Below are 13,284 nucleotides of genomic sequence, written 5' to 3' on the forward strand. Positions count from 1 at the left end.
TTATATATATTCAAAACCTCCGCGCATTACAATGTAGCTGCTCACATGAACTTTAGTCATTGGGGCCATTATCCACAAGTGTAAGGAACATCACTCCCTCATTAACCAACCAGCACAGGAGCTCCTCACAAGATTTCCAACTGAGCAGAAAAGTAGCCCAAAGCAGTCAGTTATCACACCAAAGGCAACGCACTTGCTCTTGCAGAAAAGCAGAAGTGGAGCCATGTACTGAGAAATTCTGGAAGATCTCTGCCATCCACCAGGATGATGAGGTAAAGGACTGCTAGCGGGATGCTGAAAAGAGTGTCTGGTCTCACACAATCATATTGCTCTTTTAAGGTTGTCAAATGTGTCTCTCCATTGGGGTCACCATGGCAGTCATCACAGTCCTTCCGTAATCGAGGTGTGCAGGCTCCGTGGTGGGATGCTTGGGGAGAAGCTGTTTCTTTGGAGGAAACAGCTGCTGGGGCAACAAACAAGCGACACTGGCTTTCCTTTTTCTTCATGTTCATTGTTACACCAGTGCTTCTACACAACAGCTGATGGTGTCGGACTTTGGCAGACACAGTAATGTGACTGGGCAGACTGATTTATACGAGCTGACGAAGCTATATTGCGGAATGGACGATTACTCGCGTGATGGTCTTGTAGACTAACCAGTAAATGTTTTACCATGGCAGATTAAAGGAGCTCACATACGACGAGATGGGATTCGAACCCACGCGTGCAGAGCACAATGGATTAGCAGTCCATCGCCTTAACCACTCGGCCACCTCGTCTGCTGCATGGCCTTTCCAGGGACCACCCAGCGTGGTAGATGAAAAGCAGACAACATTGAATCAAGTTTCTCACGTGCACAGGGAAATAAGCCCAAATGATGGAGCTTGTCGTGCGATGCCTGGTGGTATACATGCAGCTTTCGGCAGCCACGGGAATCTGACAGGACAGGCCAGCTTCAAGGTAACGCATCACGCGGAAGATGGGTTTCAAAACCACAATGGAGTAGCAGACCTCATGACAGGCGGGGATGCAGGACTGAAAAAGGTTGTTGTCAAAAGCAGACAAAGTTGAAGGCAATTTGCCGCCATGCAGTTTGACAATCAAGGGGAATTAGCTCAAATGGTAGAGCGCTCGCTTAGCATGTGAAGGTAGCAGGATCGACCTCTGCATTCTCCACATGCTTTCAGTTGTCCTCTCCTGTACTTACCTCGGCTGGCTCGTCTGCTCTTTAAAGGTGTCATATGTTTCTCCATTGTGATACATAAATGTAGTCATTAAAGTTGATCGCATGCCCATTGTTGGCACAAACAGGGGAATTTGTCAAATGGTAGAGGCTCTGCTTGGTATGGCGAGAGGTAGCATGACAGACGCCTGTGTTCTCTACACTCCTTCTCTTCGGTTGAAGAGAGGCACAGTGAAAATCACGACCTGAAAAGAAGCTGCTGGTCTCACACAATCATATTGCTCTTTTAAGGTTGTCAAATGTGTCTCTCCATTGAGGGTCACCAATGGAGTCTCACAGTTCCCTCCGTAATCGAGGTGTGCAGGCTCAGTGGCAGGGATGCTTGGGGAGAAGCTGTTTTTTGGGAGGAACAGCTGCTGGGGCAACAAAACAAGCGGCACTGGCTTTTCCTTTCTTCATTGTTTATTGTATACACCAGTGCTTCTACAACAGCTGATGGTGGTCGGACTTTGCAGCACAGTAATGTGACTGGGCAGACTGATTTATACCAGCTGACGACAGATAATTGCGGAATGGACGATTACTGTGCATGAGGGTCCTGTAAACTAACCAGTAAATGTTACCATGGCAGATTAAAGGAAGTGAACCAACGACGCAGGATGGGATTCGAACCCACGCGTGCAGGCACAATGGATTAGCAGTCCATCGCCTTAACCACTCGGCCACCTCGTCTGCTGCATGTTCCTTTCCAGGGATCACCCACGTGTTAGCATGAAAAGCAGACAACATTGAATCGAGTTTTCACCGGCACCCAGGGAAATAAGCTCAAATGGTGGAGCTTGTCGGCTGTGGAGCAAGAGCAGGACAGATAATAACTGGTGGTAGTAGGACCTCGGCAGCCACATGAATCGGACAGGGCAGGCAGCTTCGAGGTAACTCATCAGTGAGGAAGATGGGTTTCAAAACCACAATGGAGTGCAGTCCATTCATGAAGGCGAGGGATTGCAGGACTGAAAAGGTTGTTGTCAAAAGCAGAAAAAGTTGAATGCAATTTGCCGCCATGCACTGTGGCATCCAGGGGTATTAGCTCAATGTAGAGCGCTCGCTTAGTATGCGAGAGATAGCGGGACCGACGCCTGTGTTCTCTACACTCTTTCTCTCGGTTGAAGAGAGGCACAGTGAAAATCAGGACCAGAAAAGAAGCTGCTGGTCTCACACAATCATATTGCTCTTTTAAAGGTTGTCAAATGTGTCTCTCCATTGAGTTCACCAATGGCAGTCATCACAGTTCCCTCCGTAATCGAGGTGTGCAGGCTCCGTGGCGGGATGCTTGGGAGAAAGTGTTTCTTTGGACGAACAGCTGCTGGGGCAACAAAACAAGCGGCACTGGCTTTCCTTTTTTTCATGTTCGTTGTATACACCAGTGCTTCTAACCAACAGCTGTTGGTGGTCGGACTTTGGCAGCCACAGTAAATGTGACCGGTAGGCTGATTTATAGCAGCTGGTGACAATATTGCGAATGGCGATTACTCGCGTGAGGGTCTTGTATGACTAACCAGTAAATGTTACCATGGCAGATTAAAGGAAGCTGACCAACGACGAGGATGGGATTCGAACCCAGCGTGCAGATCCACAATGGATTAAGCAGTCCATCGCCTTAACCACTCGGCCACCTCGTCTGCTGCATGTGCCTTTCCAGGGACCACCCAGTGTGTTAGAGAGCAACCCAGTTGCTCTTCTGTTACTTACCTCGCTGGCTCGTACTGCTCTTTTAAAGGTGTCATGTGTTTCTCCATTGTGATACATAAATGTCAGGGATGCCAGCTTCTGTCGGCTGCTGTGGAGCAAGAGCAGGACAGATAATAGCTGGTGGGTGATACATTATGGTAGTCATTGAAGTTCCTCGACATGCCAGTCGTTGGTGCAAAAAGGGGAATTAGCTCAAATAGTAGAGCGACAGCGGCATCGAATCGCTGCATTCCACCATACTCTTCGGTTGGAAAGAGGCACAGTAAAAAAATCAATGATTACAACTTTCAATCAATTTCATACAAGAAAAAATCGATCACATCCAGGCTCCTGCCTGAAACAAAGACCAGTGTTGTGGACACTTCTGGTGTTTTGAAGAGTTTATGGTGTAGGACACGACAATAAAATGAATTTCATTTGAGAGTAAAAGTATAACAAACTTTCTGACCACCCCAGACTAGCCCGATCTGTATCACAAACCACAAACGAAGTCATTACATTCTATGCCCCTAAGACGTAATCTGGCTAATGAGGCAACTAGGTTTACTGCCTAAACATACATCTGAACAACACACCACACACACACACACACACACACCCCAGCTGGGTGTGTAATGTGCCAGATGCCATTGGCTGAACACACAGTGGGCTGAATAGCAATGGAACCAACTTTAGCTCAGTGCATTAGTGTAATTGATGGCACTCGTCCTGTCCAAAACTATATTTGAACACTGGGTTTTTCTGGTGGCCCAGCAGGCCTGGGCACACTTCACTCTCTGGAATCCCACTCTTCACACAATGTGACGAATCGATACTAAAGAGTGAAAACACGGGGAGAGGTTGTTGAAGTGAATGCCCTGCATGCAGTTTATGAAAACTCTCACTGCATATCTGGATTTGAGTCCTTAAATCTGAAATCTGGTAACTGAGTGATTTCATCTGCAAAGTAGCCGGTGCCAGTCTATGCTTAATATGACTTTATGATATAAGCACTACTGCAGTGTTTCAACTATCACACTGTTGCCCTGCATAAATCTTAGCCTGTCAGAAGTAGTCGACAAACCTTAGTTTTAACATGGGATCATCCTTATTAGCACTAAGCACAGGCTGTGGTAATGGGAATTTGGTCATAAACCAAAGTATCTGATGCTAGATGAAAAGTTATTACAATGCACCCTGAAGGGGGAGATTAAGTCCCACACACATAAGTCAAAAATCAAAACCACAATGGTTGACGACGTGATGCAAAGTCAGGGGATCAAAGTCTTTAAGATCCATCGTCTGGGAATCATTATCAGGTAACAGATTGAAGCTACTGCTGAACGGAAGACTGCCGACAGTCTCCGTGGTTTTGGTTTATCGTCCTGAAATGAATCTCAAACATTTGTTAAGATGAATTTCCATGAGGGCTGTAATATACTCATTACACACCAGGAAAAAAAGAAGAAGAAAACAATGCTATTCTTCCCCAGCAGTCAGGACTAATGTTCGTGCTCAGCCCGACTTTAAAACTGTGTAACACCATGCCTTTTTTAGTCATTTTAAGAGTTGGATGAAGTTGGATAAACAGAAATCCTGAGCTATTTTATGTAAATGAAATGATCAGAATGCAATCATCTGGCAACCAGATCTCACAGCAAATCCCGCCCTTAGTTGTCAAGACATCTCACAGTTAGTGGGTAATGGTTGTAATGTGGTAGTTAAATACTGAGCGCACCTAATGCCCTTAATTCGGATTTAGTCATACGCTTTAATGCGCTACATCAAAATGTAAATTAGAAGTGTAGGAACTGACTATACTCTCAGAAAAAGTTTAAAAATTTAAAAAAAAATTCAGGTTTATTGGTCTTAATGTGTGGGAAGTCTGGGTAAAGAAGTTCTTCCATTTTACGCTGATTATACTGAAAGCCATGTAAACAAGGCTTATACGATCTGTTAACAACATTTTATCATCCCGTGAGCACTGAGAGCCTGCCACTACTAGTTAGGTCAAAGCCCTAATGGGGATGGTGATAGACAGTGTCCAAAGGCAAAGTAGCTGTAGGCCTCAAACTGAAGCACACAAAAGATAAGAAGCTGGGTTGGAGAAACTTTGTAATGAACGGTTATTTTATGCACGCTTGTGATATTTGAAGCATTTTAGCAAACTTGAGTGGCACGATGAGAATGTAGCTGCTCACATGAACTTTAGATCATTTAAACTACGTAGCAGTAGGATCTGTTACACACTGATTTCTCAACTCCTTAATCCTCCTATAAGCACTGCTGGGGCCATTATCCACAAGTGTAAGGAACATCACTCCATCATCAACCAACCACGCACAGGAGCTCCTCACAAGATTTCCAGCTGAGCAGAAAAGTAGCCCAAAAGCAGCAGTCAGTTATCACACCAAAGGCAACGCACTTTCTCTTGCAGAAAAGATGCAGAAAAGTGGAGCCATGTACTGAGAAATTCTGGAAGAATCTCTGCCATCCACCAGGATGATGAGGTAAAAGGGACTGCTAGCGGGATGCTGAAAAAAAGCTGCTGGTCTCACACAATCATATTGCTCTTTTAAGGTTGTCAAATGTGTCTCTCCATTGAGGGTCACCAATGGCAGTCATCACAGTTCCCTCCGTAATCGAGGTGTGCAGGCTCCGTGGCGGGATGCTTGGGGAGAAGCTGTTTCTTTGGAGGAACAGCTGCTGGGGCAATAAATCAAGCGGCACTGGCTTTCCTTTTTCTTTATGTTCGTTGTATACACCAGTGCTTCTACCAACAGCTGATGGTGGTCGGACTTTAGCAGCCACGGTAATCTGACTGGGCAGACTGATTTATACCAGCTGACGACAGATATTGCAGAATGGACGATAACTCGCATGAGGGTCTAGTATGACTAACCAGTAAATGTCACCATGGCAGATTAAAGGAAGCTGACCAACGACGAGGATGGGATTCGAACCCACGCGTGCAGAGCACAATGGATTAGCAGTCCATCGCCTTAACCACTCGGCCACCTCGTCTGCTGCATGTGCTTTTCCAGGGACCACCCAGTGTGTTAGCATAAAAAGCAGACAACATTGAATCAAGTTTCTCACTGTGCACCCAGGGAAATGAGCTCAAATGGTGGAGCTTGTCGGCTGTAGAGCAAGAGCAGGACAGATAATAACTGGTGGTGGTAGGACCTCGGCAGCCACAGGAATCTGACAGGACAGGCAGCTTCAAGGTAACGCATCAGCAAGGAAGATGGGTTTCAAAACCACAATGGAGTAGCAGTCCATTCATGACAGGTGGGGGATTGCAGGACTGAAAAAGGTTGTTGTCAAAAGCAGACAAAGTTGAATGCAATTTGCCGCCATGCACTGTGGCAATCAAGGGGAATTAGCTCAAATGGTAGAGCGCTCGCTTAGCATGCGAGAGGTAGCAGGATTGACGCCTGCATTCTCCACAATGCTTTCAGTTGTCCTCTTCTGTTACTTACCTCACTGGCTCGTACTGCTCTTTTAAAGGTGTCATATGTTTCTCCATTGTGATACATAAATGGTAGTCATTAAAGCTGATCGCCATGCCCATTGTTGGCACAAACAGGGGAATTAGCTCAAATGGTAGAGCGCTACACGAGTGCTTCTACCAACAGCTGATGGTGGTCGGACTTTGGCAGCCACAGTAATGTGACTGGGCAGACTGACTTATACCAGCTGACGACAGATATTGCAGAATGGACGATAACTCGCATGAGGGTCTAGTATGACTAACCAGTAAATGTTACCATGGCAGATTAAAGGAAGCTCACCAACGACGAGGATGGGATTCGAACCCACGCGTGCAGAGCACAATGGATTAGCAGTCCATCGCCTTAACCACTCGGCCACCTCGTCTGCTGCTTGCACTTTTCCCAGCGACCACCGAGCGTGTTAGCATGAAAAGCAGACAACATTGAATCAAGTTTCTCACCATGCACCCAGGGAAATGAGCTCAAATGGTGGAGCTTGTCGTGCGATGCCTGGTGGTATACATGCCAGCTTTCAGCAGCCACAGGAATCTGACAGGACAGACAGCTTCAAGGTAACTCATCAGCGAGGAAGATGGGTTTCAAAACCACAATGGAGTAGCAGTCCATTCATGATAGGCGGGGGATTGCAGGACTGAAAAAGGTTGTTGTCAAAAGCAGAAAAAGTTGAAGGCAATTTGCCGCCATGTGGTTTGACAATCAAGGGGAATTAGCTCAAATGGTAGAGCGCTCGCTTAGCATGCGAGAGGTAGCAGGATCGACGCCTGCATTCTCCACAATGCTTTCAATTGTCCTCTTCTGTATTGGCTCGTACTGCTCTTTGAAAGGTGTCATATGTTTCTCCATTGTGATACATAAATGGTAGTCATTAAAGTTGATCGCCATGCCCATTGTTGGCACAAACAGGGGAATTTGCTCAAATGGTAGAGCGCTCGCTTAGCATGCTAGAGGTAGCGGGACCGACGCCTGTGTTCTCTGCACTCCTTCTCTTCGGTTGAAAAGAGGCACAGTGAAAATCACGACCAGAAAAGAAGCTGCTGGTCTCACACAATCATATTGCTCTTTTAAGGTTGTCAAATGTGTCTCTCCATTGAGGGTCACCAATGGCACAATCACAGTTCCCTCCGTAATCGAGGTGTGCAGGCTCCGTGGCGGGATGCTTGGGGAGAAGCTGTTTCTTTGGAGGAACAGCTGCTGGGGCAACAAAACAAGCGGCACTGGCTTTCCTTTTTCTTCATGTTCGTTGTATACACCAGTGCTTCTACCAACAGCTGATGGTGGTAGGACTTTGGCAGCCAGAGTAATGTGACTGGGCAGACTGATTTATACCAGCTGACGACAGATATTGCAGAATGGACGATTACTCGCATGAGGGTCTTGTATGACTAACCAGTAAATGTTACCGTGGCAGATTAAAGGAAGCTCACAAACGACGAGGATGGGATTCGAACCCACGCGTGCAGAGCACAATGGATTAGCAGTCCATCGCCTTAACCACTCGGCCACCTCGTCTGCTGCAGGTGCCTTTCCAGGGACCACCCAGCGTGTTAGCATGAAAAGCAGACAACATTGAATCAAGTTTCTCACCATGCACCCAGGGAAATGAGCTCAAATGGTGGAGCTTGTCGTGCGATGCCTGGTGGTATACATGCCAGCTTTCAGCAGCCACAGGAATCTGACAGGACAGACAGCTTCAAGGTAACTCATCAGCGAGGAAGATGGGTTTCAAAACCACAATGGAGTAGCAGTCCATTCATGACAGGCGGGGGATTGCAGGACTGAAAAAGGTTGTTGTCAAAAGCAGAAAAAGTTGAAGGCAATTTGCCGCCATGTGGTTTGACAATCAAGGGGAATTAGCTCAAATGGTAGAGCGCTCGCTTAGCATGCGAGAGGTAGCAGGATCGACGCCTGCATTCTCCACAATGCTTTCAATTGTCCTCTTCTGTATTGGCTCGTACTGCTCTTTGAAAGGTGTCATATGTTTCTCCATTGTGATACATAAATGGTAGTCATTAAAGTTGATCGCCATGCCCATTGTTGGCACAAACAGGGGAATTTGCTCAAATGGTAGAGCGCTCGCTTAGCATGCTAGAGGTAGCGGGACCGACGCCTGTGTTCTCTGCACTCCTTCTCTTCGGTTGAAAAGAGGCACAGTGAAAATCACGACCAGAAAAGAAGCTGCTGGTCTCACACAATCATATTGCTCTTTTAAGGTTGTCAAATGTGTCTCTCCATTGAGGGTCACCAATGGCACAATCACAGTTCCCTCCGTAATCGAGGTGTGCAGGCTCCGTGGCGGGATGCTTGGGGAGAAGCTGTTTCTTTGGAGGAACAGCTGCTGGGGCAACAAAACAAGCGGCACTGGCTTTCCTTTTTCTTCATGTTCGTTGTATACACCAGTGCTTCTACCAACAGCTGATGGTGGTAGGACTTTGGAAGCCACAGTAACGTGACTGGGCAGACTGACTTATACCAGCTGACTACAGATATTGCAGAATGGACGATTACTCGCGTGAGGGTCTTGTATGACTAACCAGTAAATGTTACCATGGCAGCTTAAAGGAAGCTGACCAACGACGAGGATGGGATTCGAACCCACGCGTGCAGAGCACAATGGATTAGCAGTCCATCGCCTTAACCACTCGGCCACCTCGTCTGCTGCATGTGCCTTACCAGGGACCACCCAGCGTGTTAGCATGAAAAGCAGACAACATTGAATCAAGTTTCTCTACACTGTGTAGAGAAACTGTCTGTCCTGTCAGATTCCTGTGGCTGCCGAAAGCTGGCATGTATACCACCAGGCATCGCACGACAAGCTCCACCATTTGAGCTTATTTCCCTGGGTCCACTGTTAAATCGAATGGTGAGAAACTTGATTCAATGTTGTCTGCTTTTTATGCTAACACGCTGGGTGGTCCCTGGTAAGGCACATGCAGCAGACGAGGTGGCCGAGTGGTTAAGGCGATGGACTGCTAATCCATTGTGCTCTGCACGCGTGGGTTCGAATCCCATCCTCGTCGTTGGTCAGCTTCCTTTAAGCTGCCATGGTAACATTTACTGGTTAGTCATATTAAACCCTAATGCGAGTAATCGTCCATTCCACAATATCTGTCGTCAGCTGGTATAAGTCAGTCTGCCCAGTCACGTTACTGTGGCTGCCAAAGTCTGACCACCATCAGCTGTTGGTAGAAGCACTGGTGTATACTGGTGTATAGCAGTCCATTCATGACAGGCGGGGGATTGCAGGACTGAAAAAGGTTGTTGTCAAAAGCAGAAAAAGTTGAATGCAATTTGCCGCCATGCAGTTTGACAATCAAGGGGAATTAGCTCAAATGGTAGAGTGCTTGCTTAGCATGCAAAAGGTAGCAGGATCGACGCCTGCATTCTCCACAATGCTTTCAGTTGTCCTCTTCTGTTACCTGGCTCGTACTGCTCTTTTAAAGGTGTCATATGTTTCTCCATTGTGATACATAAATGGTAGTCATTAAAGTTGATCGCATGCCCATTGTTGGCACAAACAGGGGAATTTGCTCAAATGGTGGAGCGCTCGCTCAGCCATGAGAGGTAGCGGGACCGACGCCTGTGTTCTCTACACTCCTTCTCTTTGGTTGAAGAGAGGCATGGTGAAAATCACGAGCAGAAAAGAAGCTGCTGGTCTCACACAATCATATTGCTCTTTTAAGGTTGGCAAATGTGTCTCTCCATTGAGTGTCACCCATGGCAGTCATCACAGTTCCCTCCGTAATCGAGGTGTGCAGGCTCCGTGGCGGGATGCTTGGGGAGAAGCTGTTTCTTTGGAGGAACAGCTGCTGGGGCAACAAAACAAGCAGCACTGGCTTTCCTTTTTCTTCATGTTCGTTGTATACACCAGTGCTTCTACCAACAGCTGATGGTGGTCGGACTTTGGCAGCCAGAGTAATGTGACTGGGCTGACTGACTTATACCAGCTGACTACAGATATTGCAGAATGGACGATTACTCGCGTGAGGGTCTAGTATGACTAAACAGTAAATGTTACCATGGCAGCTTAAAGGAAGCTGACCAACGACGAGGATGGGATTCGAACCCACGCGTGCAGAGCACAATGGATTAGCAGTCCATCGCCTTAACCACTCGGCCACCTCGTCTGCTACATGTTCCTTTCCAGGGACCACCCAGCGTGTTAGCATGAAAAGCAGACAACATTGAATCACGTTTCTCACCGTGCACCCAGGGAAATAAGCTCAAATGGTGGAGCTTGTCGTGCGATGCCTGGTGGTATACATGCCAGCTTTCAGCAGCCACAGGAATCTGACAGGACAGGCAGCTTCAAGGTAACGCATCAGCGAGGAAGATGGGTTTCAAAACCACAATGGAGTAGCAGTCCATTCATGACAGGCGGGGGATTGCAGGACTGAAAAAGGTTGTTGTCAAAAGCAGAAAAAGTTGAAGGCAATTTGCCGCCATGTGGTTTGACAATCAAGGGGAATTAGCTCAAATGGTAGAGCGCTCGCTTAGCATGCGAGAGGTAGCAGGATCGACGCCTGCATTCTCCACAATGCTTTCAGTTGTCCTCTTCTGTATTGGCTCGTACTGCTCTTTGAAAGGTGTCATATGTTTCTCCATTGTGATACATAAATAGTAGTCATTAAAGTTGATTGCCATGCCCATTGTTGGCACAAACAGGGGAATTTGCTCAAATGGTAGAGTGCTCTCTTGGTATGCGAGAGGTAGCATGACAGACGCCTGTGTTCTCTACACTCCTTCTCTTCGGTTGAAGAGAGGCACAGTGAAAATCACGACCAGAAAAGAAGCTGCTGGTCTCACACAATCATATTGCTCTTTTAAGGTTGTCAAATGTGTCTCTCCATTGAGTGTCACCAATGGCAGTCATCACAGTTCCCTCCGTAATCGAGGTGTGCAGGCTCCGTGGTGGGATGCTTGGGGAGAAGCTGTTTCTTTGGAGGAACAGCTGCTGGGGCAACAAAACAAGCGGCACTGGCTTTCCCTTTTCTTCATGTTCATTGTATACACCAGTGCTTCTACCAACAGCTGATGGTGGTCGGACTTTGGCAGACACAGTAATGTGACTGGGCAGACTGATTTATACCAGCTGACGACAGATATTGCGGAATGGACGATAACTCACATGAGGGTCTTGTATGACTAACCAGTAAATGTTACCATGGCAGATTAAAGGAAGCTGACCAACGACGAGGATGGGATTCGAACCCACGCGTGCAGAGCACAATGGATTAGCAGTCCATCGCCTTAACCACTCGGCCACCTCGTCTGCTGCATGTGCCTTTCCAGGGATCACCCAGCGTGTTAACATGAAAAGCAGACAACATTGAATCGAGTTTCTCACCGTGCACCCAGGGAAATAAGCTCAAGTGGTGGAGCTTGTCGGCTGCTGTGGAGCAAGAGCAGGACAGATAATAACTGGTGGTAGTAGGACCTCGGCAGCCACATGAATCTGACAGGGCAGGCAGCTTCGTGGTAACTCATCAGTGAGGAAGATGGGTTTCAAAACCACAATGGAGTAGCAGTCCATTCATGACAGGCGAGGGATTGCAGGACTGAAAAAGGTTGTTGTCAAAAGCAGAAAAAGTTGAATGCAATTTGCCGCCATGCACTGTGGCAATCAAGGGGTATTAGCTCAAATGGTAGAGCGCTCGCTTGGTATGCGAGAGATAGCGGGACCGACGCCTGCGTTCTCTACACTCTTTCTCTTCGGTTGAAGAGAGGCACAGTGAAAATCACGACCAGAAAAGAAGCTGCTGGTCTCACACAATCATATTGCTCTTTTAAGGTTGTCAAATGTGTCTCTCCATTGAGTGTCACCAATGGCAGTCATCACAGTTCCCTCTGTAATCGAGGTGTGCAGGCTCCGTGGCGGGATGCTTGGGGAGAAGCTGTTTCTTTGGAGGAACAGCTGCTGGGGCAACAAAACAAGCGACACTGGCTTTCCTTTTTCTTCATGTTCGTTGTATACACCAGTGCTTCTACCAACAGCTGATGGTGGTCGGACTTTGGCAGCCACAGTAATCTCACTGGGCAGACTGACTTATACCAGCTGACGACAGATATTGCGGAATAGACGATTACTCGCGTGAGGGTCTTGTATGACTAACCAGTAAATGTCACCATGGCAGCTTAAAGGAAGCTCACCAACGACGAGGATGGGATTCGAACCCACGCGTGCAGAGCACAATGGATTAGCAGTCCATCGCCTTAACCACTCGGCCACCTCGTCTGCTGCATGTGCCTTTCCAGGGACCATCCAGTGTGTTAGCATGAAAAGCAGACAACATTGAATCAAGTTTCTCACCGTGCACCCAGGGAAATGAGCTCAAATGGTGGAGCTTGTCGTGCAATGCCTGGTGGTATAGATGCCAGCTTTCAGCAGCCACAGGAATCTGACAGGACAGACAGCTTCAAGGTAACTCATCAGCGAGGAAGATGGGTTTCAAAACCACAATGGAGCAGTCCATTCATGACAGGCGGGGGATTGCAGGACTGAAAAAGGTTGTTGTCAAAAGCAGAAAAAGTTGAAGGCAATTTGCCGCCATGTGGTTTGACAATCAAGGGGAATTAGCTCAAATGGTAGAGCGCTCGCTTAGCATGCGAGAGGTAGCAGGATCGACGCCTGCGTTCTCCACAATGCTTTCAATTGTCCTCTTCTGTATTGGCTCGTACTGCTCTTTTAAAGGTGTCATATGTTTCTCCATTGTGATACATAAATAGTAGTCATTAAAGTTGATCGCCATGCCCATTGTTGGCACAAACAGGGGAATTTGCTCAAATGGTAGAACGCTCGCTTAGCATGCTAGAGGTAGCGGGACCGACGCCTGTGTTCTCTACACTCCTTCTCTTCGGTTG

The 13,284-nt window shown here is 47.3% G+C and overlaps 13 non-coding genes across 13 annotated transcripts; 4 read left to right on the forward strand and 9 right to left on the reverse strand.

The window, feature by feature from the left end:
* Nucleotides 1–698: 698 nt before the first annotated feature.
* Nucleotides 699–779, reverse strand: trnas-gcu (transfer RNA serine (anticodon GCU)). The gene has a single exon. It is a non-coding gene; the product is annotated as a tRNA-Ser (tRNA).
* Nucleotides 780–1,833: 1,054 nt separating this feature from the next.
* On the reverse strand, nt 1,834–1,915 carry trnas-gcu (transfer RNA serine (anticodon GCU)). The gene has a single exon. It is a non-coding gene; the product is annotated as a tRNA-Ser (tRNA).
* A 3,938-nt stretch (nt 1,916–5,853) lies between these two features.
* Nucleotides 5,854–5,935, reverse strand: trnas-gcu (transfer RNA serine (anticodon GCU)). Its single transcript has one exon. It is a non-coding gene; the product is annotated as a tRNA-Ser (tRNA).
* Nucleotides 5,936–6,708: 773 nt separating this feature from the next.
* On the reverse strand, nt 6,709–6,790 carry trnas-gcu (transfer RNA serine (anticodon GCU)). The gene has a single exon. It is a non-coding gene; the product is annotated as a tRNA-Ser (tRNA).
* A 336-nt stretch (nt 6,791–7,126) lies between these two features.
* On the forward strand, nt 7,127–7,199 carry trnaa-agc (transfer RNA alanine (anticodon AGC)). The gene has a single exon. It is a non-coding gene; the product is annotated as a tRNA-Ala (tRNA).
* A 654-nt stretch (nt 7,200–7,853) lies between these two features.
* trnas-gcu (transfer RNA serine (anticodon GCU)) lies at nt 7,854–7,935 on the reverse strand. The gene has a single exon. It is a non-coding gene; the product is annotated as a tRNA-Ser (tRNA).
* A 335-nt stretch (nt 7,936–8,270) lies between these two features.
* Nucleotides 8,271–8,343, forward strand: trnaa-agc (transfer RNA alanine (anticodon AGC)). Its single transcript has one exon. It is a non-coding gene; the product is annotated as a tRNA-Ala (tRNA).
* A 654-nt stretch (nt 8,344–8,997) lies between these two features.
* On the reverse strand, nt 8,998–9,079 carry trnas-gcu (transfer RNA serine (anticodon GCU)). Its single transcript has one exon. It is a non-coding gene; the product is annotated as a tRNA-Ser (tRNA).
* Nucleotides 9,080–9,361: 282 nt separating this feature from the next.
* Nucleotides 9,362–9,443, forward strand: trnas-gcu (transfer RNA serine (anticodon GCU)). The gene has a single exon. It is a non-coding gene; the product is annotated as a tRNA-Ser (tRNA).
* Nucleotides 9,444–10,468: 1,025 nt separating this feature from the next.
* On the reverse strand, nt 10,469–10,550 carry trnas-gcu (transfer RNA serine (anticodon GCU)). The gene has a single exon. It is a non-coding gene; the product is annotated as a tRNA-Ser (tRNA).
* Nucleotides 10,551–10,885: 335 nt separating this feature from the next.
* Nucleotides 10,886–10,958, forward strand: trnaa-agc (transfer RNA alanine (anticodon AGC)). Its single transcript has one exon. It is a non-coding gene; the product is annotated as a tRNA-Ala (tRNA).
* A 655-nt stretch (nt 10,959–11,613) lies between these two features.
* On the reverse strand, nt 11,614–11,695 carry trnas-gcu (transfer RNA serine (anticodon GCU)). The gene has a single exon. It is a non-coding gene; the product is annotated as a tRNA-Ser (tRNA).
* Nucleotides 11,696–12,576: 881 nt separating this feature from the next.
* trnas-gcu (transfer RNA serine (anticodon GCU)) lies at nt 12,577–12,658 on the reverse strand. Its single transcript has one exon. It is a non-coding gene; the product is annotated as a tRNA-Ser (tRNA).
* Nucleotides 12,659–13,284: the final 626 nt, after the last annotated feature.

Source organism: Larimichthys crocea, chromosome I (genome assembly GCF_000972845.2).
Source record: "Larimichthys crocea isolate SSNF chromosome I, L_crocea_2.0, whole genome shotgun sequence".
In the NCBI taxonomy this organism is placed as follows: domain Eukaryota; kingdom Metazoa; phylum Chordata; class Actinopteri; family Sciaenidae; genus Larimichthys; species Larimichthys crocea.